General features: G+C 38.0%; 2 pseudogenes; both read right to left on the reverse strand.

Moving 5' to 3' along the window:
* Positions 1–4,723: 4,723 nt before the first annotated feature.
* LOC149226074 (cullin-3A pseudogene) lies at positions 4,724–9,027 on the reverse strand (annotated as a pseudogene).
* Positions 9,028–10,172: 1,145 nt separating this feature from the next.
* LOC149226075 (cullin-3A-like) overlaps positions 10,173–21,075 on the reverse strand; it is a 45,691-nt pseudogene continuing 34,788 nt past the window's right edge.

Genomic DNA, 21,075 nt, shown 5'->3' on the forward strand with positions numbered 1-21,075 from the left:
TTGTTGTGGGTTGTGGGGTGTTGTCAACTCTCATCAAATTTCTTCATTTTCACATAAATTTTTAAATTAATTTGACATGTACTCACCTCCATTATCACTCCCGAGAGCCTTCACCTTCTTGTTGGTTTCTTTCTCAACTAGTGCCTTGAATTCTATGAATTTGGAGAATGTCTCATCTTTCTCCCACATGAAGAATATCCAACACTTCTGTGAGAATTCATCAATAAAAATGACAAAATATTTGTGTCTGATAATGAAGGCTATCATGAAAGGTACATAAATGTCAGAGTGAATCATTTCTAGGACTGCATGTGATTTATTGTCGTGATCACGGAATGTGCACTTTGTGTACTTACCCAAAGTACATAATTTGCATACATTAGGATGCTCAAGTGCTCCTTTGGGGAGGCTGATGGCTATTCACTGCATAATATTCAAGGCATCATGACAAAAATAGCCAAGTATTTTGTACTAAATTTCACCAACATCGTGACTCTACATCTTCTCTTCCTTTGTTCTTAATGCAACACAATATTCCACATCTAGCTTATACAAGTTCTTCACATGAACCACAATCTGCTTCACCTATCCCATGGCTATGTGTCTCAGGAATGCCTTCCTTTACTAAAGATCACATTGTTTGGCTTCAGAATTGACACGTTTTCTTACTCTATTTCCTTATCCTTTCATTAGTTTCTTGAGTCTTTTATGTATATAATATGGTAATTTTTGTGTTGCGAACTTTAGAAAGAATTTAATAAAGAAATTCATCATTTCATTCTCTAAATGAATTGATTTAACTATGAAAAGATGAGTCACATTTACAATTTGTAATGATAACTGACAGGGATTATGATAAGCAGACATTGTTCTTTGGATCACTGGGAAAGAGGGAGTTACATGGAGCTGCTTGGGTTAGTTGTGACATGGATAAGTGAAATTAACAATCATCATGGAAAGACCAATTACGAACGAGATTTTTGCCATCTATTCTGAGGGAACTTAAGATATTTTGTAACTTGAATTGAGCATCCTAAGAATATTTTAGATTCTCGGGATCACTCCTTTATTTTTAATTATAGGCATGGTTGTAATTATAAAAGCTAGGAATAAAGACTTGGTGAAAAAAATCTTTTACTATCATTCTCATGCTTATGCTCTAAGTTTTTACAAACATTGTAATATTATTGTTGATTAATGTAATGGATACTTACACAGTTTAGCCTTAATTCTTGCACTGATTTCACTCTAAGATGGTTGAATTCTAGTGATTGTGGGCCCAATCCTGGAATGACTACTTCCCTCCTTGTATTATTAATTTTACATTTAAAATTTCTCATTCCTGTTATGCAATTATTCGATTTCCTTCCATAATTTATCATTTATTACTAAATTGTTCATTACAGTGATAGTTGCTACAACAATTTGAGTAAATATCATTAGAATTAGATTTATGATAGTTGATTTTTTGAAGAATTATTTATTCGGTCACTTCTTATGATTGATAAAGAATTTTTAAGAGAAAGGATTGATATTTCTTTCAACAAATTTCTTTCTATTCAAGTGTGTCGTTTCTTTCTTGTAGCTATAGTTTCCTAGGAAACAACTTGTACTTAGCAGAATTGTTTGTAGAAGGTTTAATGCTTTGATTATCTTAACAAAGCTCTTGATTGTTTGAATTCATGAATTTGTGAGTAAAGTCATTCTTTAGGAAATCCTGGTTGTTTCTTTTGTTTTCACACATTTACCTTTCAATAGGTTTAGACAAACTAGGTTACACAAACACTATTCTTTGCACATACAATGTGGACAACCTTGAAATAACTAGATGAGTTTCAGGTTGGAAATTTAATGTTCAAAAGGTATGTTTTTCTTTTTAAAGAACAGCTAAGTAGCTAACATTTTGGCGCTACTTCCAGGGAGGTTGTCAAAGAGGTGTTAGTTGTATCCCTATAGGGTTGGGTATTAAAGACAGAAGATAAGAACCTTCACACACACCTAGTAAAAATCTTGTGCTAGTGCCTACCATCAGCGCATACTTTTAGAATTGTTTAGTGTGCATGACTAGGAAAGAGCATAAGACCGTAAATCAAGGAGTTATATATTCAAAACCTATTTCAAAAACCACCAAAAGTCAAGGTCACTCTAGCCTTGGAAGAAATACCTTTATAGATGAAATCATTCACCATTTAGAATCTCAAGCATCGGTAGATCCCCAAACAACATCTGGGAAGGGTTCTACTGTTGCCTCTCAAGTGGTAGGCTCATCATCTGCAACTCACGTTGAGTTTCACAATAATACTGTGGGGTCTGAGAAAAGTTTCCAAAATACATTTATTAATAACCCCAAACCTTCCAGTAAAAGAGAGGGGAATTCTTGTAACCTAAGAGAGGGAGTAGGTGAAACAAGTGAGCCATAACTACAATCTTCTAAATTTCCAGCAACACCTGTTGCAAAGGGAGAATATGAAATTCCTGATCTAAGTAGTGTTGTAAGACCTACTCAGAACCTAGAAATTAGCCAACAAATTATTCTTTGGATAATATACCCTAACCACGAAATACCTGAGGATTACCGGAATTTTTTTATCAAATGGAAAATGCAGCACCATGAACCTAGACTTCGACCATAGAATACCCTATTTTCAATCCACATGATAATGCACCTATTAGCACTCAGAATGAACCTCAAGGCTGAGAAGAGGCAATTCCAAGGTAACCACATACCAAGCTTTCGATTTGGCATCTAGCCCTGGCAGAGTAGAGAGGGCTCTCTCTTTGCCAACAAGATGTGGCTGCAATAAGTGAATTTTAGGCTAGCTATGGAGTGCGGGGATTTGTTTAAAAGGTTTTTGGGTCAAAAACAATAAGAGAAAGGACCATTGGACTATGGAGTCAATGTCAATTTCTACTGGAAAACTTGGGGTAAAGTAAGTGCAATGTTTAGCCAGATAAAAGACTGCAAATGTGAGAAGAACAGGGGAGAAAGCCCACTACCCTGCAGGCATCAAACAGGGGATGGATCTATAGTAGCAGTGTTAGACGAAAGAGAAACATAGGGTTACTTAGCAAAGCATCTAACAGAGGATGGATTCTGCAAAGACAACCACTACATTTAACAACAAAATCATCATGAAAGGAGCATTGTGTGTAGATGAATTCCTAACACATCTCTTAGATAATGCTGTAACAAGGTAGAAAAACAAAATATGTAAGTGAATTATAGGAAAAACATACTAGACATTAAACACCATGATGGATCCCAGGTCTAAAGGGAAAAAATTACTTTATTAAAATAATATTCAAGAAAAACTTTACATAGTCCCAAGCGGTCTCTCTCTGCTACAAAAATCGAACCTATATCTTTTAAAAATAATCCTATATATACTAAATTACAAATATTTTTTGATTTCCTCAACATAGGAAATAAGAAATAAGAAATAAAAATAAAATAAAATTAATAATAAAATCCTATCATAAAACAATATTATAAACTAATTTGCAATTAAAACCCCAAACTATCTCGAGAACCATGAAAAATAGTTTTTGAAAACCCAAATTAAGTGAAGGTTTTCCAAGTGGATTAACATCACTGTATCTGCTCCTTTAAGTGTGGAACCATATTCCACAAAATCCTCCTTTTGACTGCCACCTTGCACCTGCCTGCACGAATTTTGGAGTTGGTTGATCAACCTGTTGTTCTTGTTCCTCTTTGGATGTTCTTTGACTGCCATTTGTACCTAGAATTTGCGAGCTATTTGCAAAACTGCGACCAAACCGGGCTTAGCACCATCAAAAATTGCCTTGACTTCTAAAAGAAAACCTTCATCCAATTGACCTTCTTGTTCCCTCTATAGTATTTCCCTGTGCATCAAAGTCATACTTTCTGGGTCCTTTTGGAGGCCAAGCAATCCCTTCATCCACCTTAGTTACTGGCATTAAAATTGCCTTCACAACATCTGTTGCAGATTTAATTTCATCCCATCAGGCAATCATACTGTTGTTTTCTGGACAAATCAGTCATCCTAGGATTCATAGAATTTAATCCTTGCTGCAAACCACATCCAAAATGTTGAATGAAAAGGTGGGATGTTTTCTGCAAAGTGTGAATCCCATTTTGACAGACGGGCTCTACGCATAGCGCCAAAGGGCTACGTAATGCCATTTCTTCCTGCATTGTAGCTCAACTTCATAATCCCTGTCCCGAATCACTTTTTTGCCATATTGGTCGTCATCCTTGTATCTGTCAAATTCCCTCTCTAACAGTTTGATTAACAGTCTTCCTCATCTTGCCTCTGTCAGTATAAACGAACTGTTAGTAAAGCTTTGCTTCCATAATCTTTGACTGGTGGATGATCAAAGGCCTAAAGATACATAGATGAATCATTTCAAAACTAATCATGATCTTGATTTACAATGCTGGAGGTGAACAAGTCACATCTCGATTGATAATAATATTATTTCTTGCTTGAATATCAAATTTTAAACTAGAAATCCAAATGCATACAAAAATAAAATTTTGAGGGGATCTAAAAAATTGACTTTGCTACACGACTTTTCTCATCAAGATCTCCATGTTTCGTTTGGTTATCCTTCACATGTAGCTATCAAATGTTCAATCTGACCTTAAAGGAAGCATTTGACTTGTTGCCTAGGTGTAAGCAGTGCGCGTAGAGCCACACTCCAAAAGCATAGCGCCATAGCTAGAAGCGCAACACCACAGCTAAAAGCGCAACGCCACACTCCAAATTGGCTTGGCTTCGAGTTTTTGACTTGTGTGTGTTGTGGATGCAGGGGCACATGGAATTTGGAGCTGAGCTGGGCCTTCGGCTCTTAACTTTTTAAATAAAAAATGTGATTTTTGATGTAGGGCGTATGAAATTTTGGAGCTGGCTTCAATGTCTTTGTAACTCAAGCGCTCTGCTGAATTAAAAAATATAAGAATACACATCTGATAAGTTGAGACATTAAGTTCATGTTTCTGACCCTTTCCAAAGGTTGCTTTTAGGTCTGCTATTCCCATGTTTGTCTGCCATGTCAACCTTCGGCTTGTATGAGTGCTAAGATGGAATGCCTTAACTTGTCACATACTACCAAGATTTCTTTAGGCAAGTTGCACCTAGCACTAGTTTGTGTTGGCCACGAACCTATCATGAGAACGTGGATAGCTAGAGTAGGGCCTTCATTTCTTTCACTGTATGCAGCCAACATTGCAGTAAACCCTTGCATCGTGTCACAAAAAATCTTCATACCTGTGAACATACCTTCTAATTTTGATGTGAACTAATAACCACATTTTGTCTTCAATTTTACAATTAGGCTCCACTCTACATCATCTGAAACAATCTTGCCTGATAGAAGTCTCTTAGCCAAGTGTTGCTTATAGTACTTCTCAAAGACATCCTTTTCTTGAAAATACAAAAACAACATCATCACTTTTTCCAAAACCACTTCAACATCTTCCTCGTTGACCCCTTTGAGGCCTTTTTGAAGCTTATCATCAAAAAATAAAGAAATAAACTCAGGTGACCTTGCATTAAAATTGATGAAATACTCAGAAGATGAATTCAAGGCATTCTGGAAGGTTTCATCATTGCTAAAAACCTCACTTATAATCTTGTCATATTTGTCCTTCTCATCAAGAAGGCATTGCACAAATTCCACTGGATCTTTCAATTTCTCTAGGTCAGTGACTAATTATTTCCCTATTTCAAGTAAATAGGTAGTCATTACATCTCAAATTGTAGGAATTCCTATAGGAACCCTATGAAACAGGTTGGACATGCGTCCTAAATCATCATACTTATCGTTCACAAGCATACTTACAAGCCCTGAATTCTTCATGTGCACCAACCTCTGCATATGATTTGCTATCATTTATTTCTCAACAATAGATGTAATTTTTACCTCTCTTTGAATCAAGATAATGTGAAACCCTCTATATCTCTTCATCTAACCTTCTCTCAGCTTTCTACAGATAGTCACCACAATCACGAAATTCAATAAATTGTTGAGATTCAATAGAATAAAAAGTTGATGCTTCTTCCACGAAATGTTTCTCAAAACCGTCATGGTAAACAAAAAGCCCCAACTCTGTTATCATTTTAATGATATTATGCATTAAACCTCGATTGATGACTTCTCTAGTTCTTTCACAATGTACAAGTTCAAGAAGAGTATTCAATAGCCTATCCTCAATTTTTGCAGCATGAACTATATGGTCTCTCCACAGATTTAATCCAAGTTCATGGACAGGTGTTTTGTTGGGGTTTGTAACATATGTTCTATCCATATTCATCAAAACGTCCCGAAACATCTACAGTGCATGGCATCATAGCCCATAACAATTTCCTCACCTAAGATTCATACCTATAAATATTCAAGTATTTCTTTCTAGAACCATGAGATCAGCAGCTGTAAACTTTTCACTAGCAATATCACTGTCAGCAATGTACAGTGCCCTCTGCACATGTTCATGGATGTCTCTTTCAATCAAAGCAGAGAAACAAGCTCACCATATGTTGAGATGAGGATTAGCAACACGACAATAGACCTTAAATGCTATGTTCTCTTCTTCTCTATCACAATCCAGCCACAAAACCAGACACTGGCATCTCCTAGCTTCCTCTAGATCATTAAATACATGAACTGCTGTGCGGGGAGACCTTTGAGACAATCATTCATTTGGTCATATCTTCTGAACCAGGAGTCAGTTTTGGGAGTGTGATATCCCATTGGAAAGATCTTTCCGAGATTCTTCTGATGGAAACACTTATGATGTGTTTTTCATTGAAGATATTGTGAAAAACATATATGAAAACTAGACATAATAAGAGCCCATTTTGATCCCTGGTGACAGGTTGTGAAGACTGGAACTAACATCAGCCTTATTGGGGATGGCAGCTCCTTGGAGGTGTCAAGAACATTGTAGACCAAGTGCCTCATCCATTGGGCAATACGGTCACAAACAGCCAAAAACCTGAACAATGAATACCAACCAGAAACATAGATACAATGTAACCTATACATAAAAAAATACCAGAAGTAAATTACTGCCTTGGGTAGCTTATTTATGCACAAACCTACCCTATTTTACAGCAAAATCAATAGATCAAGTGATGTTGTAATTCTAGATCAACCAGTCAAGTAACTGTGATAAGGATGTTGCTTGGAAGTGCTTGAACTAGGACACAATTGGAAATGCTAACAGCCATACATGCACAAAATGAGTCTGGCTGTGTAAAAGGCATTCTGGTTTGTCATTCAAACTGTAATTTTTTCCATGTACGTTGCAATAGGATCAAAGAAACCATACTCTATTTTCTGCCCTAACTCCTCAACACAGTCCTCCAATTGCAAACTGTCAATGCAAACATCCATGAGCAGCCCTATTGTTTCTTTCTTTGAAGGAGGGAGAGTTTCCAAGAACTTTTTGGGATCTCGGAATTCATGTGATTTAATTTGAACATCCAATAGTTTAATTTCATTTTCTAATCTTTCAGCAACTAATCCAAGAAAACAATATTTACTTTCAGGTGTGAGTCAGCTAGATTTTAAACAAAGAAACAATGATGTTGAGAAATTCTGATCAATCTGAAACTTTTCTAACTCATCCCTTAAAGTCAATAACAGTTCACTAGATAACGGATTTGCCACATACCCTGTCATCGGTGATTACCATCAATGTTCTGAAATCTAGATTCTGGATTCGTTGGCAGTGAAGTCGCTCTGAAACTTTAAAGCTTGGGATCTTGAACAATGGAGTCAACAGATAGATGATTTCATCCTTCATATGTGTCTGACTGTTGTCCAGTATCAACAACCATATTTGCAACTTGAATGATCTTTCTCAGAGAAGATCTGTCAACTCGTCCCTATCAGTGGCACCAATATGTTAGCACTTAGAATGAACCTCAAGGCTGAGAAGAGGCAATTCCGAGGTAACCACAGACCAAGCTTTCGATTTGGCATCTAGCCCTGCCAGACCAGAGAGGGATCTATCTTTGCCAACAAGATGTGGTTGAAATAAGTGAATTTTAGGATAGCTATGGAGTGTGGGGATTTGTTTAAAAGGTTTTTGGGTCAAAAACAACAAGAGAAAGGACCATTAGGCTAGGGAGTCAATGCCAGTTTCTGTCGGAAAACTTGGGGCAAAGTAAGTGCAATGTTTAGCCATATAAAAGATTGCAAATGTTAGAAGAATAGGGGAGAAAGCCCGGTGCCCTGCAGGCATCAAATAGGGGATGAATCTATAGTAGCAACGTTAGACGAAAGAGAAACACAGGGTTACTTAGCAGAGCATCTAACAGAGGATGGATTTTGCAAAGACAACCAATACATTTAACAACAAAATCATCATGACAGGATCATCGTGTGTAGAAGAATTCCTAACACATCTCTTAGATAATGTTGTAACAAGGTAAAAGAACAAAATATGTAAGTGAATTACAGGGAAAACATACTAGACATTAAACACCATGATGGATCCCAGGTCTAAAGGGCAGAAACTGCTTTATTAAAATAATATTCAAGAAAAACTTTACACAGTCCCAAGCAGCCTCTCTCTGCTGCAAAAATCAAACCTCTATCTTTTAAAAATAATCCTATATATACTAAATTACAAATCTTTTTTGATTTCCTCAACATAGGAAATAGGAAATAAAAAATGAAAAACAAAATAAAATTAATAATAAAATCCTATCATAAAACAATATTATGAACTAATTTGCAACTAAAACCCCAAACTATCTCAAGAACCATGAGAAATAGTTTTTGAAAACCCAAATTAAGTAAAGTTTTTTTGAGTGGATTAACATCACTGTATCTTCTCCTTTAAGTGTGGAACCATGTTCCAAAAAATATTCCTTTTGACTACCATCTTGCACCTACCTGCACGAATTTTGGAGTTGGCTGATCAACCTGCTGTTCTTGTTCCTCTTTGGATGTTCTTTGATTACCATTTGTACCTATAATTTTGCGAGCTATTTTTAAAACTACGACCAAACCGGGCTTAGCACCATCAGACATTTCCTTGACTTCTGAAAGAAAACCTTCATCCAACTGACCTTCTTATTCCCTCTGTACTATTTCCCTGTGCATCAAAGTCATACTTTCTGGGTCCTTTTGGAGGCCAAGCAATCCCTTCATCCACCTCAGTTATTGGCTTTAAAATTTCCTTCAAAACATCTGTTGCAAACTCAATTTCGTCCCATCAGGAAATCATACCATTGTTTTCTGGACAAATCGGTCCACCATGTTTATAAGTGAAGATGCAAATTCCTCAAAATATTCCTTGTCATCCTAGGATTCACAGAATTTAATCCTTGTTACAAACCACATTCAAAATGTTGAATGAAAAGCTCGGATGTTTTCTACAAAGTGTGAATCCCATTTCGACAGACAGGCTCTACTTGCAGTGCCAAAGGGCTACAAGCAACGCCATTTCTTCTTGGATTGCAGCTCAACTTCATAATCCCTGTCTCGAATCACTTTTTTGCCATATCGGTCATCATCCCTGTATTTGTCAAATTCCCTCTCTAACAGTTTGATTAAAATTCTTCTTCATCTTGCCTCTGTCGGTATAAATGACCTGTCAGTAAAGCTATGCTTCCACAATCTTCGACTGGTGGATGATCAAAGGCTTAAAGATATGGAGATGAATCATTTCAAAACTAATCATGATCTTGATTTACAATGCTAGAGGTGAACAAGTCACATCTCGATTGATAATAATATAATTGCTTGCTTGAATATCAAATTTTAAACCAGAAATCCAAATGCATACAAAAATCAAATTTTGAGGGGATCTAACCAATCAACTTTGCTACACGACTTTTCTCATCAATATCTCCATGTTTCTTTTGGTTATCCTTCACATGTATCTATCAAATGATCAATCGGACCCTGAAGGAAGCATTTGACTTGTTGCCCAGTTGTAAGCGCTGTGCATAGAGCCACACTCTAGAAGTGCAGTGCCATAGCTAGAAGTGTAGCGCCACAGCTAAAAGCACAGTGCCACACTCCAGATTGGCTTGGCTTTGATTTTTTGACTTGTGTGTGTTGTGGATGTAGGGGCGCATGGAATTTGGAGCTGAGTTGGGCCTTCGACTCTTAATTTTTTAAATAAAATTTGTGATTTTTGATGCAGGCCATATGAAATTTTGGAACTAGCTTCAATGTCTTTGTACTAAAATGTCTTTGTAACTCAAGCACTCTGCTGAATTAAAAATGATAAGAATACACATATGATAAGTTGAGACATTAAGTTCATTTTTCTGACCCTTTCCAAAGGTTGCTTTTAGGTCTGTTGTTCCCATGTTTGTCTGCCATGTCAACCTTTGGCCTGTATGAGTGCTAAGATGGAATGCCTTAACATGTCACATATTGCCAAGATTTCTTTAGGCAAGTTGCACCTAGCACCAGTTTGTGCTGGCCACAAACCTCTCGTGAGAACCTGGATAGCCAGAGTAGGGCCTTCATTGCTTTCACTGGATGCAACCAACATTGCAGTAAACCCTTGCATCGTGTCACGAAAAGTCTTCATACCTGTGAACATACCTTCTAATTTTGATGTGAACTGATAACCACATTTTGTCTTCAATTTTACAATTAGGCTCCACTCTGCATCATCTAAAACAATCTTTCCTGTTAAAAGTCTCTTAGCCAAGTGCTGCTTGTAGTACTTCTCAAAGACATCCTTCTCTTGAAAATACCATAACAACATCATCACTTTGTCCAAAACCACTTCAACATCTTGCTCATTGACCCCTTTGAGGCCTTTTCGAAGCTTGTCATCAACAAATAAAGAGATAAACTCGGGTGACCTCACATTCAAATTAATGAAATACTCAGAAGATGAATTTAAGGCATTCTGGAAGGTTTATCATTGCTAAAAGCCTCACTTATAATCTTGTCGTACTTGTCCTTCTCATCAAGAAGGCATTGCACAAATTCCACTGGATATTTCAGTTTCTCTAGGTCAGTGACTAACTATTTTCCTATTTCAAGTAAATAGGTAGTAATTACATCTTAGATTGTAGGAAGTCCTGCTAGAACCCTATGAAATAGGTTGCACATGCATCCTAAATCATCATACTTATCATTCACAAGCATGCTTACAAACCCTGAATTTTTCATGTGCACCAACCTCTGCATATGATTGCTATTATTTCTTTCTCAACAACAGTTGTAATTTTTACCTCACTCTTTGAATCAATATAATGTGAAACCCTCTCTATCTCTTCATTCAACCTTCTCTCAGCTTTCTGCAGATAGTCACCACAATCACGACATTCAATAAACTATTGAGATTCAATAAAATAAAATGTTGATGCTTCTTCCACGAAATGTTTCTCAAAATCATTATGGTAAACAAAAGGCCCCAACTCTATTAGAATTTTAATGATATTACGCATTAAACCTTGATTGATGACTTCTCCAATTCTTTCACAATGTACAATTTCAAGAAGAGTATTCAATAGCCTATCCTTAATTTTTGCAGCACGAACTATATGGTCTCTCCACAGATTTAATCCAAGTTCATGGACAGGTGTTTTTTTGGGGTTTGTAACATATGTTCTATCCATTTTCATCAAAACATCCCGAATCATCTGTAGTGCATGGCATCATAGCCCATAACAATTGCCTCACCCAAGATTCATACTATAAATCTCCAAGTATTTCTTTCTAGAACCATGAGACCAGTAGCTGTAAAATTTTCACCAGCAATATCACTATCAGCGATGTACAGTGCCCTTTGCACAGGTTCATGGATATCTCTTTCAATCAAAGCAGAGAAACGAGCTCGCCATATGTTGAGATGAGGATTAGTAGCATAGAAATAGACCTTAAATTCTATGTTCTCTTCTTCTCTATCACAATCCAGCCAGAAAACCATACACTGGCATCTCTAGCTTCCTCTGGATCATTCAATATACATGAACTACTATGCGGGGAGACCTTTGAGTCAATCATTCATTTGGTCATACCTTCTGAAACAAGAGTCAGTTTTGGGAGTAAAATATACCGTTGGAAATCTCTTTCCGAGCTTCTTCTGATGGAAACACTTATGACATGTTTTTCACTAAAGATCCTGTGAAAAACATCTATGAAAACCAGACATAATAAGAACCCATTTTGATCCTTGGTGATAGACTGTGAAGATTGGAACTAACAACACTAATGAAAGCTGTCCCATTACATAATCTTCCAAATTTTCATGGAATGGATTCTGAGGATCCTGACACATCTCTGATTGAATTTGACGTCTTATGCTGAGGTTATGACTATACCACTGATCCTTGAAAACTGAAACTATTTCCTTCCACTTTAAAAGGTGCAACTCAACATTGGTTTATGCGATTATTGAAAGGTACCATAACTTCGTAGGATCAGATGAAAAATGATTTCCTCACTGAATACCAGGACTATTGCTAATCTAGGGATCTAAAAGAAGAAATATTTAAAATGATGTTCAAAGAAGATGATACTTTAGAAGAATATGGTGAAAGGTTCCAATACAACCTACAAATATCAACTTATACCACTATACCTAGAGGATTTAAACTTCTTTAATTAGAGGAATGAAAGATGAATGGATAGAGACATTTAATTTAATGGGAAATGGTGTAATTTATAAGGAATAATATGATGAAATTATAAATTTGTGTATCAGGAGCTCACGAGGAATTACACGAACCAAATACGGAGTTCGGGACCCCCTCAATAGAACGAGTAGAACTACAGGAGGATGGGTGACTCATGCAGAGATTGGTAATCTCCTAAAAGACTTTAAATTTGATATTTTGAGTAAGTTGACTACACAACTAGATGTCTTGTAGGTAAAAAGAAACAAGCAGAGGCAGAACAAGATTTAGCCATTTTTCTCCCTCACTTCTGAAAGAAGGATAGTCGCAAAGAGTACCCACTAGATGCAGTCGAAATATGTTCCATATGTGCCAAAGATAACTCCATAGAACATTTTCCCTCTCTCCCAGGATGGAAAGTTGTGTTCAAGGAGGCAAGGGAAGATCCTGAGCCAGTATACCTTATGGCGCAACAATGATAATGGAAAACACACCCTCCAGGTATGATCCAAGATCCTCCTTTCTTTTATTCTGGACAATATACCCAACAACAAATTTTTGGATTACATTGGAAACAACCTTTTAATACCGCATGGAAATCCCAATCATGCTCTACACCGCCATGGGCACATTAGCAATTTTCTATGCCCTCATGGCCTAATCAATAATATTCTACTCCCCCATTGTTTTGTCAAATTATAGACTTATAATTTGGTTAACATAAAACATCAACCTAGGGCAAGTAAGCTTATGAGATGTTGCGCAAAATATATGCAGGATTAATACTGAGAGTGCTTATTAATCTAACCTTTCGACCATACAAAGAACTATTGCCTCTTTCCCACATCAACATTTAGCAGAAAAGGCTATGGAGTGGATTGAAACATCCCTCTACATCTCTTAGTATTGCTGATGTTGATTAGAAAATATAAGAAATCAAACTTACAACAATTTAAGGAATTCACTCAACAATGTAGATCAAATATTGGTTAAATTAAATCGACACATTAATATGAAACTTATTCATTCAATCATTTTGCTGAAACAACCCCTTCAACATATAATATTATATTAACTTGAAAATGTCACAATCGAGTACAACCTGATATATAGTATCACCTGAAGCCAATGCAACAACCCCCTACAATATAACATAGAGCTGAATTTATACAATTGCAAAAGCCCATATGTGGCTCAAAATAAGGAAAACTACTAATCTGAGCCACTGGCTATCAATACTGGTAAAAGGTGTCAAAGTTAGCTATATTGAGTATAATCCATGACTAAAAGCATGGATTAGACAAAATTCGTTACATAGTTGTAGTTTTCCTTCATATTACCAACGAGAAAAAATTTGCAAATCTAGGAAGTTTCGTTGGTAGATTTGAAACAACCAATAGGACATCATCCATGTATGATGAATTCCCCACAAAACCCATGTTCTCATTTTATTTAGAAATAAGTGGAACATAACTAAATACCGATTTTGTTGCAGGAAATTTACATCTATAGGAATTCTGGAGCATTTGCAGGAAATAGGATCGTAGGAGCTATCTGCAAGAAATGCAGGACTATTTCGAATCAAAACAAATTTGCACAAGAAATCTAGATTAGTTGGAATGATAATTCAATAAGGAAACAACTAGCTTAAGGAATACTTAAGACTAAGGTAAAAGAAACTTTTTCATGTTAATTTGCATACATTCAGCATATAACACTCTTTTGGAAAAAAGTCTAGATATTATAACTGAAATAAGTGTAATAGGGGTCAAGGATAGTTCAAAATGGGAAAGTTAAGGTCTAGAAAAGGTGACGAAATTGGGCAAAACCGAGCCTCAGCATCTCCCCCGCACCTAGATTCTTTCATGTCTCTTATGCAAGAAAAAATGTTGCATATTCCGCAAAAAGAAAAAGAAAAAGGAAATCATTCCTTGTCCTGGGCTGTAGCTATAGTAGCCAATTGATTTGCTACCTCTGCCAACTGGTCCAATTGGTTACCACTAGATTTTGTAGGAATCCAACCCTTGTATAATTCATTATTCTTTCTAAGATGATCAATTCGAGTGTGCTTCTTCTTCATGATTCAGGCCACTTTCTCAACCCACTCCTCATGTTCTTTCTGCATGCACAAACTGCTCTCTTTCATGGTCTCGTTCTCCTTTCTCAAAGCTCATTTCGAAATGGTGAGCTCGGTGATAATTTCCTCCAATTCCTATAGAGACCACTTTTTCTGGCAAGTTACTTACCTCTTATGATGTTCTTGGGGATATTTGGGCAAACTAAGGCCCTAATTTTCTTGTTGTTCTCCTGCTGTGTCATTTCCGCTTCCATGCAGTGGGGAATCCTGGAAGGACATTGCTTGTTCACCAATCAATTGAACTGACTCTATATTCCCCTTTCCTTTGGGCAAGCCGTGATGTTTTTCCTTCTTTTTGTCAGGTGTCTCAGGCAGCACCTCTACTTCTCCAGTATCCTTTTATAGCCAGCTGAACAACCTGGTACCTGGTAAATATCTTAGCAGAGGTGGAAGTTCCCTTCTTTGACTTAGGAATTTTACCCATAGTCTCCCCAGTCACCACCAACTCTTCGTCTTTTTCCTCCTCTTTCGTCTGTATCTCACGGGTCCAAGGCTTCTTCTTCTTTGGTTTTTCTACAAGCTTCTTCTCTATGGACTTTGAAGAGTCAGGGTCATTTTTTCTTCCTTCTTTATCGGTGTCCCATGAGTTTGTGGCTTCTTCTTTGATTTTTTTGCTGGTTTTTCCTCTGTAGACTATGAAGGGTCAAAGTCTTTATCTTCCTCTTTCTCCTTTATTTGTAGCCCACAGGTCTGCGGCCTTTTCTTGGGTTTTTCTGCTAGCGTCTCCTCTGTGGACTTCGAAGAATTAGAGTTTTCATCCTCTACAAAGTAATTCTTGGCCAAAAACTCCTCCCATATTTTCTCTTTGTCCTTAAAAACCTCTACTAGGATGATTTTCACCAACCAATGGTCATAGAGGTTTTCCTCCAAATTGGCCCCCCTCTCCTTAGCGGCCGTCTACATCTTCATCAGAGACATTCTCAAATAATATAGAAAATTCAATGGCTTATCATGAAAATGGGTAAGGAGCTAAATGCGAAACAAGAATGCGAGCCCAAAGTAACCTTTACACGTTATATATTTCTGCAAGAAAATTAATAGGTGTCGATACTTACTTTTCAGGAAGTCATGTAAAATCCCTTTGCTCTAGTCAAGGTCCGAATGCTCCCTTCAAAGAAAGGACGCGCATAAACCCTTGTTGAAACATTGGTTTTTAAACCAACGCTCCCCCTGCTATGGAATTCTGCATGTCCGATCCACCAAACCCTTGGTTAACCTGATCTAGACATCCCCGAATTGAGCTTTATCAACATTGAAATTCAGGGTGAAAGACTTCGTTACCTCTGAATTGTGGCTGCCAAATTTTTGAAACAATGGAAGACACTCTGCTGTCCCCTGTCTTGCCTTACTACGAGGGTCATCTTCCAGTATTTTAGGTCCTTGGGCTCAAAGTAGATAGGGGCACGCAGCTTTAACATTATGACAAACAGGGAGGATAGGACGCATGCAACTCTTTGAGAAATGTCGTGCTAAGATTTTGCAAAGTATCGCGCGACAAGGGAGGGCTTAATATGGGAAATATCAGAAATCACAGAGATTTCGAGACACAGGTCGTGATGATGATTATCATCATGATCCGACCCACATAACGATATCGAAATTACGTCCACCAGTCATGTCAGAATCATGATAATTGGGTGTGGAGCTAGATTTATGAGGCAAATATTTACGACCACGTTTTTCCGCAAGGGTAGCCATAGCCTGAAATCATACAAATATTTTAAAATTAAAGCATTAATTACCTCTTACCTCAAGTGTCATATTACCGGCTACCTTACCGAGCTTACCTTCCAACGGTCCAATCCTTGGATGACATGTGCTTGTCCTTGAAATGATAACCCACTCAAAAATTAAATCAGATGTATGATCTCATAGTTCGTGACCTCAACCAGTAATTAAAATTTGTCAGAATTTTATCAAATAATTTAAACTAATGTTCTGTCTATGACTTTTGTTTTTCAAGATACCAGGGTATTGCTACAGGAAATGAAACTATGAATGCTGATCATTCTGCAGGAAATGGAACTGTGACTACTGAACATTCTACAAGAAATTGAACCATGACTTACGGAACTTCTGCAAGAAATCCTTCCACCAGAAAAGAATGTTTCTCCTTCATCTGTGTATAGTTCATTGCACACGAGTAAAGGTGTTGATGTTGAATGTGCAATGATTTTATTGGATTACCAGCCATTAAAGTCAACTATTAACCAATGCAAAGCCCATCACCATTAATGAGAGTGAGGACCAAGGTACCTTAATGCATCCTATTGGGTGTGAATTGATGAGGTGTTGTCGAACCCCCTGTAGGATCCAAAGTTAAGGAGCAATAGTGATTCTCCATTGCTGCTGGTGAGATAGCCTATCATTAGGGCATACAAACTTCAAGGCATCATAAGACTCTGATCTTGCACCCAGATAACTTGCTGTTGTCGATGTGCCAAGATTGTTGGAAGGAGGGACTTAAGAAATCCCACATGAGTTCAACATAAGCAATCCAAGATTAAATGAAATTTTTTTTATTAAGAGGATCCTAGAGGACCTACTAACCTATAATTTTAACGAGCCCACGACAGTCCATGCTCAATAGATTTCAATTTTAGAGAGTCTGAAATACTTGGAAAAGAAGACTCCAAGGGGGCTCCTTTTCCGTAACTATTCCATTAGGCCTAGAAAAGGAATAAACCTATACCCAATATACATTCCTCTCATGGTTTACCGAGCACGAGGAGGAACAAAGTGAGCTCATTGTGTCAGCAGGAAATCAAGAAGAGATAATGGAAGGAATGATTCCTTCTCTCACCATCTCCAGCTCTCTTTTCTTCATAATTTCTTCCACAAACTCCTCCTTAGATTGGGGGTTTTGATATAGCTTGAGTCTATGCCCATTAACCAAGAAGGTAACATTCCTATCATCAATTGTTTTAACTCAAAAATATCCATTCTCAAAACCTTTCTCAATTTCATAGGGGCTAAGCAAATGTGTGTTAAATTTCCCTTTAAAGTTCTTAAATTTTGAATCATACAACAATGCCCAGTCTCACTCCTTGAACTACTTCTTTTTAATGTATCCTTTGTGCCATTTAGCCCATTGTTGTTGAATCAAGTTAGTATGCTGAAAAGCATCTTTCTTAATCTCATCCAACTCATTGAGTTGCAAGATTCTCTACTACTGAGCTTCATCAAGGTCTATACCCAAATTTGATGCCATCTTGAAAGTTCTGATCTAAAATTCAATGGGCAATAAAACTTGCTTTCCATACACCAATTCATATGGAGAAAATCCAGTGGTATTTCTTCATGTGATCTTGTAAGCCCACAATGCTTCAGGAAGTCGGTCAAACCAATCCTTCTTATGTAATTGTACTGTCTTGGTAAGGATTCTCTCCAACACCTTATTTGTCGATTCCACTTGCCCATTAGCCTATGTATGATAAGGGGTGGACTTCCGATGAGTAATATGATGTTTTTGTACAATTCCTAGTATAAGATTTGACACAAACTAAGTACCTTGATTAGTAACTATCTCCCTAGGTACCCAAAATCTTACAAATATCAGAGAAAAGAAAATCTACCACTACTTTCTCTATTTCTCTAGCTAGTGCTCTTGCCTCCACCACTGAATAACATAATCGGTACAAACTGAAATATACTTCTTACCTTTGGACATAGGGTTGATGGGACCTACAAAATCAAGAGCCCACCTCTCAAAAGGCTCTGTGAGAACCTGTGGCTACAAAGGCATCTTGTTTGATTGTATAGGCCGCACCATTCTCTGGCAGCTATCACACTTCCAGACATACTCTTTTGCATCTTTAGAAATACTTGGCCAATAGTAATCTGAGTGAAGGGTCTTATAAGCTATCCTCTTATCTATAAAGTGCCCTTGTTGGCTTAGTGGGGCCTGACCTAGGTTTAGAAGTTATTTAGTCAAGCAAATCCTAGTACTACTAGCCCTTTCGGCAACAGTCTGCGGAGCATGGACTGAGGTCTCACCCGATGTAGTATGGGAGGGTGTTAGAACCAGGTTTGTGCACCCTGGGGATGTCTGATATGAGGTGATTGATACGCGGTACAACCTTTGCACTTACTACACTACGCGCACCTGTGGGTACCCCGCGCCCTGTGATACTGTCTTCATGCACTTCTAGCCACAGCGCGACTCATGTTATCTACCCAAGTCTTCCTTAATTAGTCTCTGTTAGCTGATTACTTAGATTAAATCCACATATAAGCATTCATATGAGTATTCATCAAGTGCATGTAGTAAATAAACAGAATAAAAGTAATGTATAACAATAACATAAAGATTCCAGAACAGATGCACAGAATAAAATTCTCTTTATTATCTTTCAATCCTAAGTACAGACTCGACTCTACCCTGCACACTCAGCTGCAAGGGTCCACACACTCAACTGCAGACTCTACTAGGCCTCTGCGCACTCAACTGCAGAGCCTCTTCCTACCACTATGAACTAGTACACTTCAAATTCTACTCTATGTTTTAACCATGCCTTCGCTATTCTATCTATTCTCTCATAAGATTCACTCTCTTTACACTTAGAGTCTCACTCTATTTCTACAATCCCATGGTCCATGGACCATAGGTAGGCCAACACAACTTTACATTAAATTACAATATTTTAGGGCGGACAACCCTATGACTCAATTGTACACTTCATGGTTCATGCCCGTACTTCACAGAGTTCTACACCATGTTTGACCAAAACTTAGGCTTTGAGCCCTAAAACCTACCGCGGGGGATCCCATGCCCAACAAGCCCCTAACACAATCATCATGACTCATCCCGAGTCACTCTGCTGGTGCGGCAATATTGGCATGGGGGCCCTCGAACTACGCGTGAGTTGTGCGACAGTCCATAGCATACGGTTTTGTCATCTGCTGGATCTGCTCCATTTTTGCTTCTGAATCAATTGCGTCGACTCAAGTCACTTCTTTGGTACCGACTTCTAGTGCTTGTGTTTATAGTCCTCCGCCTCTGTCTGGCTCCTCGAGTCATGAAGAATGTGCTTTGGTTAGTTAGTCAGATAGCTGGTCCACCCTTATAGGGCTTCAGGTGACTGTCGTTTACTTTTCCTAGGAAGGGTTCTCCATTAAGTTTGACTAGCTAGATCGCACCTCCGTTTGTGACCTCTTTTACCACATATGGTTCCAACCAGTGCATTCTGAAATTTTTGGGAAATTTTTTGAACTTGCTGTCACACAACAGTACTAAATCGTTTACCTTGAAGGTGCGTAACTTGATATGGTGGTCGTGCCAGGCTTTCTCATGCTACTTTTGTACCTGCTGGTGAAATCCGGCCAGAAATCGTTCTTCCTCGAGTTCTTCTAATTGTGCGAGCCTTTCTTCTAGAGCTTCATGCTCTGTCATGCCTGTGAGTGCTACTATTCGCAGACTAGGTATAATGTATTCCATCAGCATGACTTCTTCCTACCATAGACCAACCGGAATGGTGTCTATCCCGTCAATTTTTTGCACGTTGTCTTGTATGCCTATAACACAGTGGGCACACACAGGTCCTAGTCGTCCCGCTATGTGTTACATATTTTGGTCAATGCAGTCTCCAGTATTTTATTGAATGCTTCTACTGTTCCATTAGCCTATGGGTGGTATGGTGTACTTTTCTGGTGATAAACCTGGAACTCTTCTGTGAGCACGCTAATGGTTTCATTCAAGAAATGTGTTCCGCAATCGGCCATTAAGATTTTTAGGCAGCCAAATCATGTCAGCACATTTTTGAACAAAAACTTGGCAGTCGTGGCAGCCGTGCAGTCCTTAACCGGTTGTGCTTCCACCCATCGTGTTAAGTACTCCATTACGGTGATGATGTAGCGTGCACTCATCTTTCCCTGAGGTTTTATTGGGCCCACAAAGTCGATTTCCCATTTCTTAAATGGCTGCAGTGTCATTTGGGGATTTAACGGCATCTCGTCCCTTCGTGATGGTTTTCCTGTCCTTTGACATATATCGTAGACCTTAGAATGTGCTTTTGAATCCTGGTGGAGGGTTGGCCACCATAACCCTGTGCGAAGAATCTTTTGTGTAGTCACACATCCTGCATAGTGTCCTCCTGCAGCACCCCCATGTGCTTCCGCGAGTATCTGACCTCCTTCAAATTCAAGTACGTATCTTTGCAATATCTCATCGTTTCCCATCTTGTAGAGGTGCCCCGCAATGATAGAAAAATCCACCATGCACACCACTAATTCCCTCTTCTATTGGATTGAGTACTCCTTCGGCACAGTCCCTGTTGTTAGAAAATGGATTATATCTTCGAAGTGTCCATCTGCGATGCGTACTACAAAGAGTTGTGCATCAAGTCGTCCCTTCTC

This window comes from Pinus tabuliformis, chromosome J (genome assembly GCF_031772625.1).
Source record: "Pinus tabuliformis cultivar Carrire ecotype Pingquan chromosome J, CPIR1, whole genome shotgun sequence".
In the NCBI taxonomy this organism is placed as follows: Eukaryota; Viridiplantae; Streptophyta; class Pinopsida; order Pinales; family Pinaceae; genus Pinus; species Pinus tabuliformis.